The sequence below is a fragment of the Loxodonta africana genome, chromosome 19, assembly GCF_030014295.1.
Source record: "Loxodonta africana isolate mLoxAfr1 chromosome 19, mLoxAfr1.hap2, whole genome shotgun sequence".
NCBI lineage: Eukaryota > Metazoa > Chordata > Mammalia > Proboscidea > Elephantidae > Loxodonta > Loxodonta africana.
In genome coordinates this window covers 3,920,034-3,936,228 of record NC_087360.1, presented here as the reverse complement: position 1 = coordinate 3,936,228, position 16,195 = coordinate 3,920,034, and the positions used below count along the sequence as shown (strand labels likewise).

The 16,195-nt window shown below is 44.0% G+C and overlaps 1 pseudogene; it reads left to right on the top strand.

The window, feature by feature from the left end:
• Positions 1-13,177: 13,177 nt before the first annotated feature.
• LOC100659092 (transmembrane protein 132B-like) lies at positions 13,178-15,318 on the top strand (annotated as a pseudogene).
• Positions 15,319-16,195: the final 877 nt, after the last annotated feature.

Here is a 16,195-nt window from a genome sequence, read left to right as displayed (position 1 = left end):
ATGAGAGTCTCGATTCACCATACTCCAGCGTCTTTATTGTGTTGACTGTGCTGCCACCCATGATGTGTTCTGTGTAATTAATAAAATAGTCATTGCATCTCAAAGACTGTGAAAGGGCGGGGAGTGGGGGGGGGGTCCCATGGATCATGACTGTTCAGCAGTTTCCCAGTGAATGCTGAAGGATGGGAGTCAGCCTGCTAAGGTTACTCAGAGGTCCACTGTGAGCATTTGGTCCTGTGTGAATGTCCTTGGAATAGCAAACCCTTCTGCGTGGATCCAGACAGGCAAATTCATGCCATTCATGTAGAGCAGCATCTCGTTTCAGTGGTTCACGGAAGATGAGGCTTGTAGCAAAAGAAAATGAAACGGGAACATTTCGGGAGGAGGCCTTTTCCCAGTGAGGAAGGCATCCCCCTTCGGGCTGAATCAATACGAGGCTGCTCACGTTGCACATTGTACACGAGTTCATTAAAAAACCAGTGACCTGCACCAGTCGATACGACTTCAGGGACCAAGGCCTGTTAGACAGCACAGAGGTAGCAAATTGCAGGAAAGTAGTCAGCACTCTCTGGGAAGAAGGAGTCCTTTCAAGTTAAATCAATAGGCCCACATCCCCAGCCTATATCAACCGTGAAACGTTGATAGAGTTGTTCCAAAAAGCCAGGGCTAATGAGCTTTGTTGTTACTTGATTTAACTTCAAAGACTGTTGAGCAACATTGACAAAAGGGAAGTAAATCCAAGGGGCAAAGGGAAGTGTTTTTCATGTGTAATCCAGGATAGACAATATGCACACGAAATCAGTGCTTTTAGCACGGGAACAGGACCTTTGTGGGTGAGCATTTCGGGCCGTCGATTTGTGGGCCAAACTGGTGAATTTGACTCCCTGTGTGGACTGCAGCACGTAGCCTCAGGGCATGGCCTTCAGAAGTTTGAGGCATAAATGCATTTGTTAGGATCTTTAAGTGATGAGGTTGAACTAAAGGTTTCTAAGCCACAGCAGTATTGACATTGTGGGCAGGGTCATTATATAATCCCTGGGTGGTGCAAACGATTAATGTGCCTGGCTGCTGACGGAAAGGTTGGAGGTTCAAGGACACCCAGAGGTGCCTTGGAAGAAAAGACTGGCAGTCTACTTCCAAAAATTCAACCATTGAAAACCCTATGGTGCAGAGTTTTACTCTGAGACATGTGGAGTCACCATGAGTTGGAATCAACTTGTTAGCAACTGGTTTTCTTGTTAGCAACTCTTTTTCATCCACAGTGTAGGTACAAAACACCTAACAAAGTGATTTGAGGGTTGTAATGGATATAATTCTACATAAAGTTTTTTTTTTAAACGCATAGCACATAGTAGTAAATGCCTAACGCACGATAGCTATTGTTGTCACCATCATTATTATTTCTTGTTGCTGTGTGCTGTCCAGTCGATTCTGACTCATAGCGACCCTCTAGGACAGACTAGAACTGTCCTGTAGGGTTTCCAAGGAGCGGCTGGTGGATTCTAACTGCAGACCTTTTGGTTAGCAGCCTGAGCTCTTAACCACCACACCACTGGGACTCCTTATGCGGTTCAGATATCTTTTATTTTCTTCTTTTCTTAAATTGGAATTTCCACATTTCTTGTGTATGTATGAGAATCGTACGTCTGATCCTGTAGCTTTTCTTCCTTTTAACATGGCGGCACCTTTCTCAGGTCGAAAGTGGAGGTGGATTGTAATGCACGGTCAGGTTCCATCAGTGGAGGGAGATGGGTCAACACTGGCAGACTCAGCAGGCGGCTGACACACAGATTAAATTCTTGCTTCTCCTCTGAATAGAAACTAGAAAAAAAATGCAACGGATGCATCTTAGGGTATGGGATCCCAGAGGAGACATACTTACCCCTTTAGAGTCCCTGTCGCCACTATTACCCTAACGTAGTGGCAAGATTTGGCAGGAAAAATATTAATCTTGAAAGCTGACTTCTTTGAGATACGTTTTCAGGCCATCTTACCTGGGTTCAGAAACACGAATGGCATAAATTGTTTGTTTTCTCTTTCCAAGTCCACCTTACCTGGAGTTCTTTTGCTACAACATTAGAATACATAATATTTGTGGCTCCTTGTCCCTCTTAGGATTCGGAAAACTCTGAAGGTATCATTTAGCTCACTGATGGGCTTCTGGTCCTGACGTTTTTCCTAATGTGTCTATTTTCTGTTGCTCAACTCCCCCCACCCCTCCTACACACACTTAATGATGTGTGTTGTGATATGAGGTCTCAATCTATGTCAAAGGGCCTAATTTGCACTTTAAATCCAAAGTCTAATATTGATCAGCTTTGACCCAACCTTCTTAAGTTTAAGTTCCCTGTTTCTTCTCCTGCCTCCTGTTGCCGGGAACTCCAGGTCCTGCTCAGCGTGACTCGTCACAGCCAATAAACAAGAGGCTGAAGTGGGAGATCAGAAAGGCAGCTTTATCTTGTTGCACAAGGAAAGGAACAGTCGGGGCTGGTGCCTCCAAGACAGTTCAAGGATAAGGTGTAGGGAGGTGCTTTTATAGAGCTTACAAGCAGGGAGATCACGTGAATTACGTCAGCAGCATTCAAAATCATGCTACGCAGGCACAATAGGGATAACATACAACTTCATAAGATGTGTGTTTACAAAATGGCAGTTAAACTCCTCCTGGGGCGGGGAAAGTGAATATGTATGAGGCACTTAATGAGCCAAGGTTAACTTAGGTCCCTTGAACTAGTTTAAACCGACTCTAGCTGGCTTACTTGTCCTGCCTGAAATTGAGAATACAAGCTCTGAGGTGTAATCTCCACCGTGGGACTTCCTCTCACTGTTTAAAAGGATCATCAGTCTTCTCAGTGATAATGACAAGATAGCTTCCTTCCTCGCCTCAACACTCACTGTTCCCAGTGCACAGGGCTGAATGGGTCTAGAGGAAATAGCAATGTATTAAGAGTCTACAGTTATAGAGCCCTGTTGGTGAGCCAGCACTGTGCTATTTGCTGGATCTGCAGCACTTAACAGGACAGGGATGGTCCCTGTTCTCATCAAGAGTCCCTTCTAGTGGAGAAGAGAAATGAGCAAGCAAATAAAGATACTGCAGATGGTGATAAATGCTGTGTCTAACATGCTGAATAGCGGTAACACGTTAGGTAGTCACGAGGTGGGATAGGAGATGAGTTTAGATTTGGAGTTTTTCAGGGAATGCCTTCTGAGGAGTGACATTCGAGATGGGATCTTGTATTATGTGTGATGCTTTTGACTGAAAGTGACAGAAAACCCTGACTCAAAATGGCTTTACAAAATAGAAAAAATATGTATGTGTGGATAGCTAGATCGGCAGGGTGGATTGACCAGCAAGCAAGGTATACACTGTCTTACATTAAGCAAGTAGACTTGTGTCTATTTATTAATTTGTAGTGAAGAATTTCACATGGGTTTCACCACATCTTTGGTGTGGTAGAAAACAAGTGAAATTGTTCAGTACAGATTAGTAAGCGCCACAAGTAAGCCTGTGCATACCTTGCTTCTTGGGTAATCCAGCCCTGAATAGATAGGTAGGTAGGTAGGTAGATAGCTGTGGTTAAGTCAACTCCAGCTCATGACAGCCCTATATACAACATATTGTGCAAATGTTGTCCAGTCCTGTGTCATTCTCCATTGTCACAGCTCTCTAAAAATCTAGCTTACAGCTCTCTAAAAATCTGAAAAAAAGCCATTGCTGTTGAGTCAATTCTGACTCATAGCGACCCTATAGTGGGCAGTTATTGGGTCCATATATAGATAATTGCAATTGACATACTTGGCCACTGAAGTAACCCCAAAATGGTTGTTGGCCAATGGGGTAATAACTATCATAATGAGTAAGGCCAAGCAGAAGCCTCTCAAACTGCCCCTCTAACTCCCATGCGAGACGGTAAATCATAAAGAGCATCACATTCAGGAGGGACTGCGTGATATTAGTGCCACTGTTAAAGATCTAAAATGTTTTCATCACCTATGAATTGAAATTGCCTTAAGATCGTCAAAGCTGGTTCTTGTCCTGATGGCAGTATGCAATTCATAAGGTTTCAAAGCAGAAATTAGAAAAGGAATCAATAAAAAGCAAGCAAGCAAGCAAACAAAAAAACGTGTAGAGCTGAACAATTGTAAGGATTTTCTACAAATAAAGTAAAGTTGAGAATATAACTGGGTTGTAAGAAGAGGAAAGTTCTAGAAATGCATTACGAATACTGTAGACACAGGAGAAGGTGAGAGACAGCCCTCCAATGGAACTTCTACTCCAGAATCTTTCATTAAATCAGGACTTCATTTTCTTGTTGGTGAGTTTACATTCTACAGCCTAGAGCAAGCACTAGGTCTCGGGGCTGGTGCCGAGCACACTTACCTTCTGGTCCTCCCAGCGTGTGTTCTGTAGAGAGGTGCCCATCACGGGGCCCTGTGGTCTCCCTAAGGTCTACATAGGCATGGCTGTTACGCCTAGCACAGTCAGCATCACCGGTGTTAAAATAACAAGGTGACCATCTACTGCGTTTTCACCTCCTACTGAAAATCCTGTGACCACTGTCCTTTTTACAAACCTGGACACAATCCTGAGATTTGAAATCTCTCCAACATCTTCAAAAATCTTCAAAAAACATATTCAAAAAAATCTGTTACCAGCTCTGTTCCTATGACCTTTTCAACACAGTGTAATTTACATGGTTGGTCCTTTTTCTTCTCCTTATGGAAAATAGTAACACAAATGGATGAAATAGGCTGTTTTACTGAGGATTTACACGCTTAACAAATCAACTGTTTCTGCTGTTGCCCAGCAGTTTCTGATGTTTGAAAGTGGCTGACTTTGGTAGGGTTGCATTAGCTGTCAGACACCCCCCCCAAAAAAACCCCAAACCAAACCCATTGCAGTAGAGTCAATTCCGACTAATAGGGACCCTACAGGACAGAGTAGAATGGTCCCACGGGGTTTCCAAAGAGCAGCTGGTGGATTCGAACTGCAAGCCTTTTAGTTAGCAGGGAAGCTCTTAACCACTGTGCTGCTAGGGCTCCCTCATATGGCCCAGGGCAGCGATAACCACAAAAGTAGGAAAACATACGCAGTTTCATACTTTTCTATTTTGTTCTTATTCATACATTTTTACTAAGGGGGATACTGAATTCTCGCTTCAGCCATAAAGAACAATGAAATTCTGATACATGGGGTGACGTGAATGAACCTTGGAAGCCTGCTGAGTGAAATAAGACACACAAAAGGGGAAATACCGTAAAATCCCATTTATAGGAAATATCCTGAATAGGCAGCGCACAGAGGCCAAAGTTGGTTGGTGGTTACTAGGAGCTGGAGGGAGCCGGGACTGGGGAGTTACTGGTAAAGGGGTAGGTACTGAGTTTCTGTCTGAGGTGATGAAAACCCTTGGGAACAGATAGTGAGGAAGGCTGTACAACGTGCTGAGTGTAAGTCAGGCCACTGGATTGTACACTGAAATGTAGTTAAAACAGCAATTTGGGGGCGTATATATTTCACCAAAAGAAGAATTAAAAAAAATCCTCCCTTCAGTAGCCTCTGTTAATAGTCTTAAGAGAGAGTGAATCTGTAATTACATTTATTTCTTTTAAACATCTAGAGGTTACTATTTAAATAACAAATAACTTAGAGGATTTAATTATAGATTGTGGGATATTTAGTTGGAAAATACACAAGTGAACACTTCAGAAGCTAACGTGCATTATTTTGTTTTAGGGGAACGCCTACCATCACATAATTTATTTCTGAAAATATAACTATTGCCTCTCACGCGCCAGGAGGACGCAGCTCAGGTATGCCACTATATGAGCCAGTCTTGGTTGTTAATACCCATGTTTTGTCACTTTGCGAAATGGTATCTCAGCAGTGCTTCATTTTTGAGTACAAATGAGATTAGTTGTTTTTTTTTTTCTTTTTAGTAAGACTAAAGGTGCTCTGTATTACCTCTTTAGTAATATTATTTTCCTGTCCTTCAGCTTTTTAATTTATTGATTTTTTTTTTAGCTGATTTAAATTGAGTCTTAGAGGAGACATATCAAAAACAGACCAAAAGAAAACAAAAAACAGACCAAAAGAAAACAAAAAACAGTTGCCATCGACTTATCTCTGACTCATGGTGGCCCCATATACGTTAGAGTAGAACTGGGCTCCTTAGGGTTTTCAGTGACTGATTTTCTGCAAGTACATTGCCGGGTCTTTCTTCCAAGGCACCTCTGGGTAGGCTTGAGCCCCCCGTCTTTCAATTAGAAGCTGAGTATATTAACCATTGTCACCAAGGCTCATGTGGTCCCCCTTCTGCCAGACCTTGAAGGGAAGGAAGCCAGGCGTGCCTGGATCATTCCATCCAAGGTTAGAGCTGCCGAGAGGAGAGGGCTTGGAGGAAGACATCCATACATTTCACTTTCCAGGTGCTGCTCTATAAAGACATTGCATCAACTAGCCAGTTGATTAAAATAATCAAATAAGCACAATTATCGAGCATCTTTTGGATGCCAGGCACTGTGGGCCTGGACGTGCAGAAGTGAATAAAGGAACATGAATCTCGGAGTCGTTTACTAACTCAGTGCCCATATCAGGAATATAAAATTGACTAACTCATTGGAATGAAGAGTGTGACTCCCTTATTTTATGATGGCTTTTAAGCCTCACCCCTCCCACTTTCCCTTTGCCCCCAGCTGGACAAGCTGATAAGAAAGCTTGGGTGCTCCCTCCTTTGGCACAGGTGAGAAGCTCAGACCACACACAGGAACCCTTTGCCTGGTCCCACCTGGTAACCACCATACAAGCCTCAAGCTAGTCCCCTTTCCTTGCTTCCTCAACCCATTGTTGGAAGGCTGCCCAGCTCTCCCCCAGAAAACCTCATTATGTGAGCAGTAAACCTTCCCAATGCACATAAGCTCTCTCCTAAATCAACAGCCGGTCTCAACTCACTAACACAGCATCTCTAACGTTTCAGCCACCCTTTGGCCATTTTCAGGATGTTACCAGTTCAGATATACCACCTAACTCGTATACACTTAATATTATTCACTGGCTAAATTTAAATCATTTTGCTTTAATAAAAAAAGTTATATCACTAATGAAAATGGAAACCCAGTACCACTTGTCATAAACGTGCTCTAAAATGAATGTAATAAAGACAGGACACAGTTATTAAATTCTGTCTGGAACTGTTGTCCGCCTGTGACTGTGAATGTCTCTCTTTGTTCAACAAAGGAAATTAGCAAGGTCAGAGGAGATAAAGATATCCTAGTACCGATAGAGACTTTCTCTTTGACATAATCAGCATGATTAAAAGGGACAAGAAATGAGAATATTTTCCTGAGCGTGAAATTCAGCATTATTCAACGCCGGGTCTGTGGGCTGCATGCCCACAGGGGCACGCTTCCCTCATTTGGGGAAACCAGGGATTGATATGTTACCAAGCCTGAAAACATTTTGCCTAACAACTGATTGACTACTCTTAAGCCCTTTCAGGGAGATGATATGATGACACCTCAGAGAATGAAGGTTTTGGGTGTCTCCGTGGTGTTAATGAGTGATGGTCCACATCTTCCCCGGGAAGAATCGGGTAGAGTGGAGACAAGGGTTACAGCCACATTTTTTCAGATGAGAAAGGTGTGACCTCCTTAGTCCAAGTAACACGGCCTGTGCTGGGTGGGTTCCAGAGTCCAAGGGAATAGTTTGTTATTTTAAACTCAGATTCTTAAATATGTTGGCCCTCTAGCCAAATCTGGCTTTTAAGCATGCTAAGTTTGGCCTAAAAAAAAAGTAAAGAAAAAAAAAATTGGTGTTCCTGGTGGCACAGTGGTTAGGCACTCAGCTGCAAACAGGAAGGTTAGCAGTTTGAACCCATCCAGAGACTCTGCAGGAAAAAGACCTGGCAATCTGCTTCTGTAAATATTACAACCTAGGAAACCCTGTGGGGCAGTTCTGCTCTGTCACATGCGACCACTAAGAGTTGGAATCAACTCGCCAACACCCAACAACAACAAATTTAAAAATAAAATAGGAGATTTCATATCATAGCCAGATTTCCAGCTTCTTCTGACAAATTGGGAGATCTGGCATCCTGGGGGGGTTCTGGGGTGGTACAAATAATTAATGCACTAGGCTGCTAACCCAAAGGTTGAAGGTTTGAGTCCACCCGTAGGCACCTCAATGTATCTGCAGCAGTGTATTGGTAGAGAGCTGGCAGAAGTTCAAGCCAGATTCAGAATAGGACATGGAACCAGGGATATCATCGCTGATTTCAGATGGATCTTGGCTGAAAGCAGAGAATACCAGAAAGATGTTTACCTGTGTTTTATTGACTATGCAAAGGCATTCAACTGTGTGGATCATAACAAATTGTGGATAACATTTCAAAGAATGGGAATTCCGGAACACTTAATTATGCTCGTGAAGAACGCATCCATATATCAAGAGGCAGTCGTTTGAACAGAACAAGGGGATGCTGCATGGTTTACAGTCGGGAAATGTGTGCGTCAGGGTTGTATCCTTGCAGCGTACTTGTTCAATCTATATGCTGAACAAATAATTCAAGAAGCTGGACAATATGAAGAAGAACGCAGCATCAGGACTGGAGACTTACTAACAACCTGCGTTATGCGGATGACACGACCTCGCTTGCTGAAAGTGAAGAGGACTTGAAGCACTTACTGATGAAGATCAAAGACCGCAGCCTTCAATATGGACTACGCCTCAACATAAAGAAAACAAAAATACTTACAACTGGACCAATAAGCAACATAATGATAAACGTAGAAAAGATTGAAGCTGTGAAGGATTTCATTTTACTTGGATCCACAGTCAACACCCATGGAAACAGCAGTCAAGAAATCAAAAGGCGGATTACATTGGGCAAATCTGCTGCAAAAGGCCTCTTTAAAGTGTCAAGCAAAGATGTGACCTTGAAGACTAAGGTGCACTTGACCCAAGCCATGGTGTTTCTAATCGCCTCATATGCATGTGAAAGCTGAATGATGAATAAGGAAGACTGAAGAAGAATTGACACCTTTGAATGGGTGGTGTTGGCTAAGAATACTGGCTGGACTGCCAAAAGAAGGAACAAATGTGTCTCAGAAGCGTTATAACCAGAATGCTCCTTAGAAGCAAGCATGGCCAGACTACGCGTCACATACTTCGGACATGTTATCAGGAGGGATCAATCGCTGGAGGAGGAGATCATGCTTGGTAAAACAGACGGTCAGCGAAAAAAAGTAAGACCCCCCGACAAGATGGATTGACACAGTGGCTGCAACAATGGACTCAAGTATAGCAACTATAGGAGGATGGCGCAGGACCAGGCAGTGTTTCGTACTGTTGTACCTAGGGTCGCTATGAGCCGGAGCCAACTTGATGGCACTTAACATAGGTGCCTCAGAAAAAAAGGCCTGGAGTTCTCCTTCTGAAAAATCAGCCATTGAAAACCCTGTGGAGCGTAGTTCTCCCCTGACACACATGGGTCACCATAGGTTGGGCTCCACTCGAGGGCAACGGTGTTTTTTTTTTTTTTTTTTTGTATCTGTGGAGCTGGGTGAGGGAGGATGAGACATGGGCAGATGACAAGAACCACAGCTTGTTTTTCTGCCTGCTCCTTGTAGAAACTGCTCTCATGTGTGCACTTTCTCCAAATATTAGATCAAGAAGCGAGGTTGTCCACATTAGAGCCACGTGTTTGCAGTGTCTTGGTGGCTAACAATGTCAAAACACAATGTATAGCAACAGGTGTTTGCTTTTATAGCGGCTTTCCTATTACTGGTGTTGTTGAGTCTATAAAGAGACATGCACTGTAAACACTTGGGGAAAGGAATAAAGAAGAGAAGAAGAAAACTTTCCCAAATACCATCATAAATAAGTGATTTTTTTTTTTGGTGTTGTTTTGTTTTGACTTTAGAAATAGTTATCTGCTCAAGAAATCAAGCATTTTGAGGCAACAAACTCCCCATCAGGGGGACTTAATGAGAGAATGATGACTGCCTGGGGTGCAGGATCTGACTTGAGGCAGAAGCAAAACTGAAATGAGGGGATGCCGTACCTATCCTGTTGTGTAGACAGAAGGTGAAGTAGAGAGGAGAGTGTTTATGTCACATAGTGTCTAGCGCCCCTTAAGTGGATGGCATTGTTGGGAAGACAGGGCTTTCTGCTGATGGCTGCTGTGCTGGTCCCCTGCTTGGCAGCTGTGCAGATTTAAAAGGTAGAAGGGGACAGAGTCCTGCTTACCAAGGCTGTAGGTGCCAGGGATAAGTCTAAAAGCCTTTCGGGGGCAGTGGGCTACTGGGAGCAGCCACAGGGTTAGAAATGGAGTGTATGTAGGAAATGAGCCACTACCCATCTGTCGGTTTGTCACACTGTGGTGCCTTGCGTGTTGCTGTGATGTTGGAAACTGTGCCACCAGTATTAAAAATACCAGCAGGGCCACCCATGATGGTTTCAGTAGAGCTTCCAGACTGAGACAAACTAGGAAGAAAGGAAGGTGATCCACTTCCGAAAATCAGCCAGTGAATACCTTAAGGATCACATCAGAACATTGTCTGACTTGTTTGAACATGTCATCGGGAGGGATCAATTGCTAGAAGAGCAATAATATTTGGAGAAGTGGAGGCCAAGGAGGCCATTTGAGACTCTTGGTTGGTGAAGTGGACCTACGTAATGACCACAACAACAGACCCGAACATGCCAGTGATAGTGAAAATAACACAGCGCTGGGCAGTATTTTGTTCCGCTGTATGTGGGGTCACCATGAGTCCGGTTCTGGGGACATGGTCACAGTCACAGGGCTAGCACACCACAAACACCTCCCAACTGCCTGCTGTATGAACAGAGTGGTCTCCCCATCGGTGGATGGGCAGATCTGGCTGGGAGAGGGCCCGGGGCTCCTGGCTGGGAGAGGAGGACCTGGGGCTCCTGGCTGGGAGAGGAGGGCCCGGGGCGCCTGGCTGGGAGAGGAGGGCCCGGGGCACCTGGCTGGGAGGGGGCCCGGGGCTCCTGGCTGGGAGAGGAGGGCCCGGGGCATCCGGACAACTGAGGGTACATGAGCCATGTCAATGATAATGATCTTAGTTCTGTTTTTCTATTTTTTTATTACCAGGCCCACCCAGGAGAGGGATGACGAGGAAGACGAGAAGAGAGGCAGAGGGGGTGCCCTCTGGTACCAGCACACCACAGCCTGGGTCCTGACCCAGTTTGTGGTAGAGTCACCTGAGATGGGTCAGCTGACAGATGTGCTGGGCCTCAACCTGCAGTTTGACATCACAGACCTCGTGACCGATTTCGTCAAGGTAGAGGATCCAAAAATCGTGAAGTTACAGGACCCTGGTTGATCAGGAGCCAGGAATAAACCACATGTAGGTAAGGCCAGCCCACTACCTGGCACTTCCTCTCATGCCCAACCTTTTATTTGTATGTGTCCAGATATGAGTTTGCTTGAGCAAGTTTTGCCTGTGTTGTGTGAGAGAAGGAATAGTGACAGATAATCACAGGATTCATCGATCTTCATAACCTGAATTCAGAAATCAATTTCTAATTAAGGAAGCACAGAAAACCTTTTGCAAATTAGAGACACTATGGAGATAAAACATCTACCCTTTTTATCAGTGAAATGTAAGTTAAAACATAAAATGAAAGTGATGTTATTTCCCCCAATATCAGTAGTTCTCAACATCCGGGGACTGGTGGCAACAACTGGACAACTGGAGGCTGCTAGTGCTACTTGGATCTGGTGGGTAGAGGCCAGGGCTGCTAAATATCCTACAATGCACAGGGCAGCCCCCCATGACAAAGAGCTGCCCAGCCCAAATGTCGATAGTATCACACTTGAGGAAGCCTGTCAAATACAATATTCACCAGCACACCATTAATGGACATCCGTTGGACCAGTGAATGTGTGTTATTTGCTAACCTTGAAATCCAGTCATTTAGCTCTCTGGGCCTTGGAGTGGTCAAAAAGTTTGGCAAGTTTGAAAATTCATTTATTTTTATATACACACACGAGCACGTTCGTAACGTCATGCTTTCCTCTTTTCTCATACTGTTATCGAAAATAATTTTAATAAGATGATTTTGCAGAGATTATATAAGAAGTCATTATCTTTACAAAATATTTAAATATTTCATTGCATGCCACAGTTTAGGTTTTTGGCCAAACCTGTTTTTTTGTGAAAGGTGGTTTAATGATGATACAGCCTAGCCAAGTGTAAGTCACACCTGGTTGCAAATTGATGTTTTATGAGGTAAGATGGCTTCTTAAGGCCATTAAGCTTCCCTTTCCCATTGTCTTTTCCTGGTGAACAAAATGATGTCACAAGGACCTGTAGGTTATTGTTTTGTAACATCTAACTGCTCAAGAAGAAGGAACCCAAGAAGGGGAAGAAGGCTGAACACTATGCTTTAAGCATTTTTAGTACAGTTCTGCCATTGTCAAAACATAGATACTAGTTTTTGGGAAAAGTGTTGTGTTTCTTTTGCTTTAGTAGCCTGACGCCAGCAGGGAGATTGTATCTTTAGTTTTTGGGAATTGCTCCCAAATTAAATCAAGTGCTTTGAAGAAAAATGATTGACATTGTATGAATCAAAGGAAAGAAAATACAGTAAGATCTCTGTAGAATTCCTAATCCTTTCAATTGAAGGATGCAAGCGAACACTCAAAATATGCTTTTTTAATCCATTTCAGCAAGTTTTCCTAGCGTAAGACTAGACCATCAGGTACAAACCTATTGTCTGACAAAGTCAGTTCTACTGACTCCTCGAAACAAGGTAGTCCACACACCAGAGAAACTGTGGGACACCTTATCAAACAAAGAATAAATCGAGTCACTGTAGGGATTTGGGGAAGGTGGGGTTTAGGTGAAATTTGAACAAATGAGAGTTTCCGTAGGCTCAGAGCAAAGCAAAGCTGTGTGCGGCAGCCGCACTGCAGCACGGACCCAGGGTATCATTTACTTGTACTAAGTTAACATGGATGCTGGATTCACAGGGAGCCCTGCGTCCCTGGTCATTTGTGACAATTCCTCTCTCCCAGAATCACAACCGGCAAAGGAGATCAATTCAGCACTTGCTTCTGGAATCAGTGAATTCTTGAAACCTTTTCCTGCTTTTTATCTAGTCTGTCTTATCTGAAACAAGTGTTCAATGACTCGGATAAATTTTCCATCAACCATGTGTCCAAATGCCATTTGCCTTCCAGCAGGGTTATCTGTGCTAGTGAGAGTATACAATTAGATGTGACAAAAGGGCCACATGTTTTCACACTTCTTCCAAAGCAAGTAATGTCTGGTATTTGGGATTCTGTTTTAGCTACCTGAACAAGTATGGCTAACAAAGACTGAATTCTGTTGGCTTACGTTAATTATTTGCAACTCTAAAGCTCTGAAAGCTTCTAGCAGATCATTTGAAATTATACAAAGGACACCGTGTTTTTTAAGCATGCCAGCCTCCCATAATGCACCTTTTCCCCGATACCCTAAGCCAAGCATGCCTTCCTAATAAAGAATGTTTGAAGAGATATTATCTTGAGATTAGTTGCACGAGAAATTGATTCAGACGCATCACATGAGGTTTTGAAATCTTTTTGGAAAAGTCAAAGTCAAATTCTGTTATGTGACACTTGATAAATTAATACACACATGAATGCATTCATTGAAGAATATTATTTGTTCTTCATACTGGTGGGACAGCACGCTATTAATGGCAGTTCAGTGCATGCCAAAAACAGGTCAAGATTTTAAAACCTAGGGGTTTCATTTCCTCAGTCTATATATTGAAAGCAATTTTATAGAAAAGCATGTTTGTGTACGTGTATAAATTTGAAAGAAGCTTATAATGCTTTAGTTTTATTTTTTCCCGGGGATTCTTAGTTCTTGGATTCTGCTCAGTGATGGTTCTGTGACACCTTTAGGTATTTATGATCCCAAGGATTTTCAGCTACTGTCTCATCACTGGATGAAATGGTGATGTCTGTGCACCCAAACCTTCAGTCCCAGTGACTGGTTTAGGCACAGAGAGTGCAGGGCAAGGGCCCTGGATTAAGTTAGAAAGGATGGTTGATGAACCTTATCACAAGACTAAGAGGAAGGGCATTCTCATTGTGGATAAAGGAAATATCAAGGTCAATTCGAACCAAATATTGTTGAGCACCAAGAAAGCACCAATGATATTGAGGGCATAAATCGGGAATATAAAGACCACCTCAGTAATTCCATGGAGTGTGAAGGAAACCAGGAGAGAGCAGTTCAGGAGTGGTTCCAACATGGTGCATCTGTTGGCCAAGAGGAGGGCACCAACCAGAGCACAACCCCACAGTCTCCCGTGGTGGAAAGGATAAGTTACGCAAGAGTGGTGGTCCAGGTGCCTTCACCAGCTTCCCCACTCAGGGGAAGTTACCAGAACCCAACTATCCCAGTGACCTTACAGTGACCTCAAGGGGGCTAACTGACCTGGAGATTGGCATGTACGCCCTGCTCTGTGTCTTCCGTTTGACTATTTTGCCCTTCTTAATCAACTATGTGGCGTTTGCTTGGAAATACAGGCACAAAAGGTTTGCTGTGAGCGAGCAAGGCAACATCCCCCACTCCCACGACTGGGTCTGGCTTGGGAATGAAGTAGAACTTTTGGAGAACCCCGTTGACATCACACTCCCATCGGAGGAGTGCACGACCATGATAGACAGGGGGGCTACAGTTCGAGGAGAGGAACTTCCTTCTGAACGGCAGTTCCCAGAAGACTTTCCATAGCCAACTACTCAGACCTTCTGATTATGTGTATGAGAAGGAAATGAAAAATGAAACTCTCAATCCTTCAGGCCCAAAGAGAAGGAGAGTTAAGTTCACTTCCTACACCACCATTCCCCCAGAGTATGGCAGCCCGTACACCAACTCCATCCTTTTTGACAGTGATGACAACATTAAGTGGGTCTGCCAAGACATGGGGCTGGGGGACTCCCAGGACTTTAGAGACTACATGGAAAGACTGCAAGACCAGATGTAAACTCCTTTCTTATGTTTGTATTCACCTTTATGCCTTCTGTTTTCTGAGTGGTGGAGCAGTGAGTGTCATCAGCAATAGAGGATGATTTAACAAAGCTTCATTTGTGGTGGCCTGGTGAGATCCCTTTCCAAGGAAGGGACAGAGGTCAGGAGAGCTAATGCATACAGACTGTCAGCCAGGAAGTCCCTGTAGACAGCCACAAGGAGACACTAGGAATGTTGTAAGACAATAGTTTTGCGTGCTGCCTGGACCAACTTGGTACAAACACAATGTACGTAAGCCTCGTGGAGGCCTTTCTTCATCTCCGGGTAAACGGCCACTGGGGATTACAAAGAATCTGGGAATTTATTTTTCTGTTCTTAGTTGTTTGTAAAGCACAGCGAACGTTACTCCCCTTGGCCTGAGAGTAGACTTAGGTGGCATATGACTAAATGTAGCTTTCGTGTACCTTGTTTGGCACATGTGACGTATGACAGAATGTAGCCACCCTCATCTGGAATGAGCACTGCTCATCGTTCTGATGCACACGTGCAAAGGTCTAGGGCTGAGGCAGGGAGTCCCTGGGTGGTGCCCGCAGTTAAGTGCTCAGCTATGCACTGAAAGGTGGGTGGTTCAAGTCCACCCGAAGGTGTCACAGAGGAAGGTCCTGGTGATCTCCTTCCGAAAAATCAGCCAGTGACGACCCTACAGAGCACGGTTCTCCTCTGACACACATGGAGTTGCCGTGAGGTGTAGTCGACTCAGTGGCGACTGGCTTGGCTTGGTTTTGGGGGACTGAGATGCCGCTAGTGAGGTAACTGGGACAGGCATTGCACAACCCCGAGAGTTAGCACTGCCTTAAACTGTGTTCCCCAAGCACCTCAGCACCCACCCCATCGAGTCCCCACCCTGAAAATGCATCAACAGTTATTTCCTTTGGCCTCTGAAATTCTTTTGGAAACATAAGTAGGAAAAAAAAAATCAGTCCTTTCCTTAAGATCTGTTTGATTGGCATACAAGTTTTGTTCCCTGGAATTGGTCACATCATGTTATTTACGGAGTATCCACCCTGGGCATCAGCTTTCCCCATGACGGCGTTTAGGGTCAGAGCCTACGCTCTTATCCCTGCGTAATCTTTCCTTGTTTACCTTATTGAAGCCTCTTGTGTCTAAATCAAAGAAGAGGTTTTATTTGATGTATGTGTACAATAAA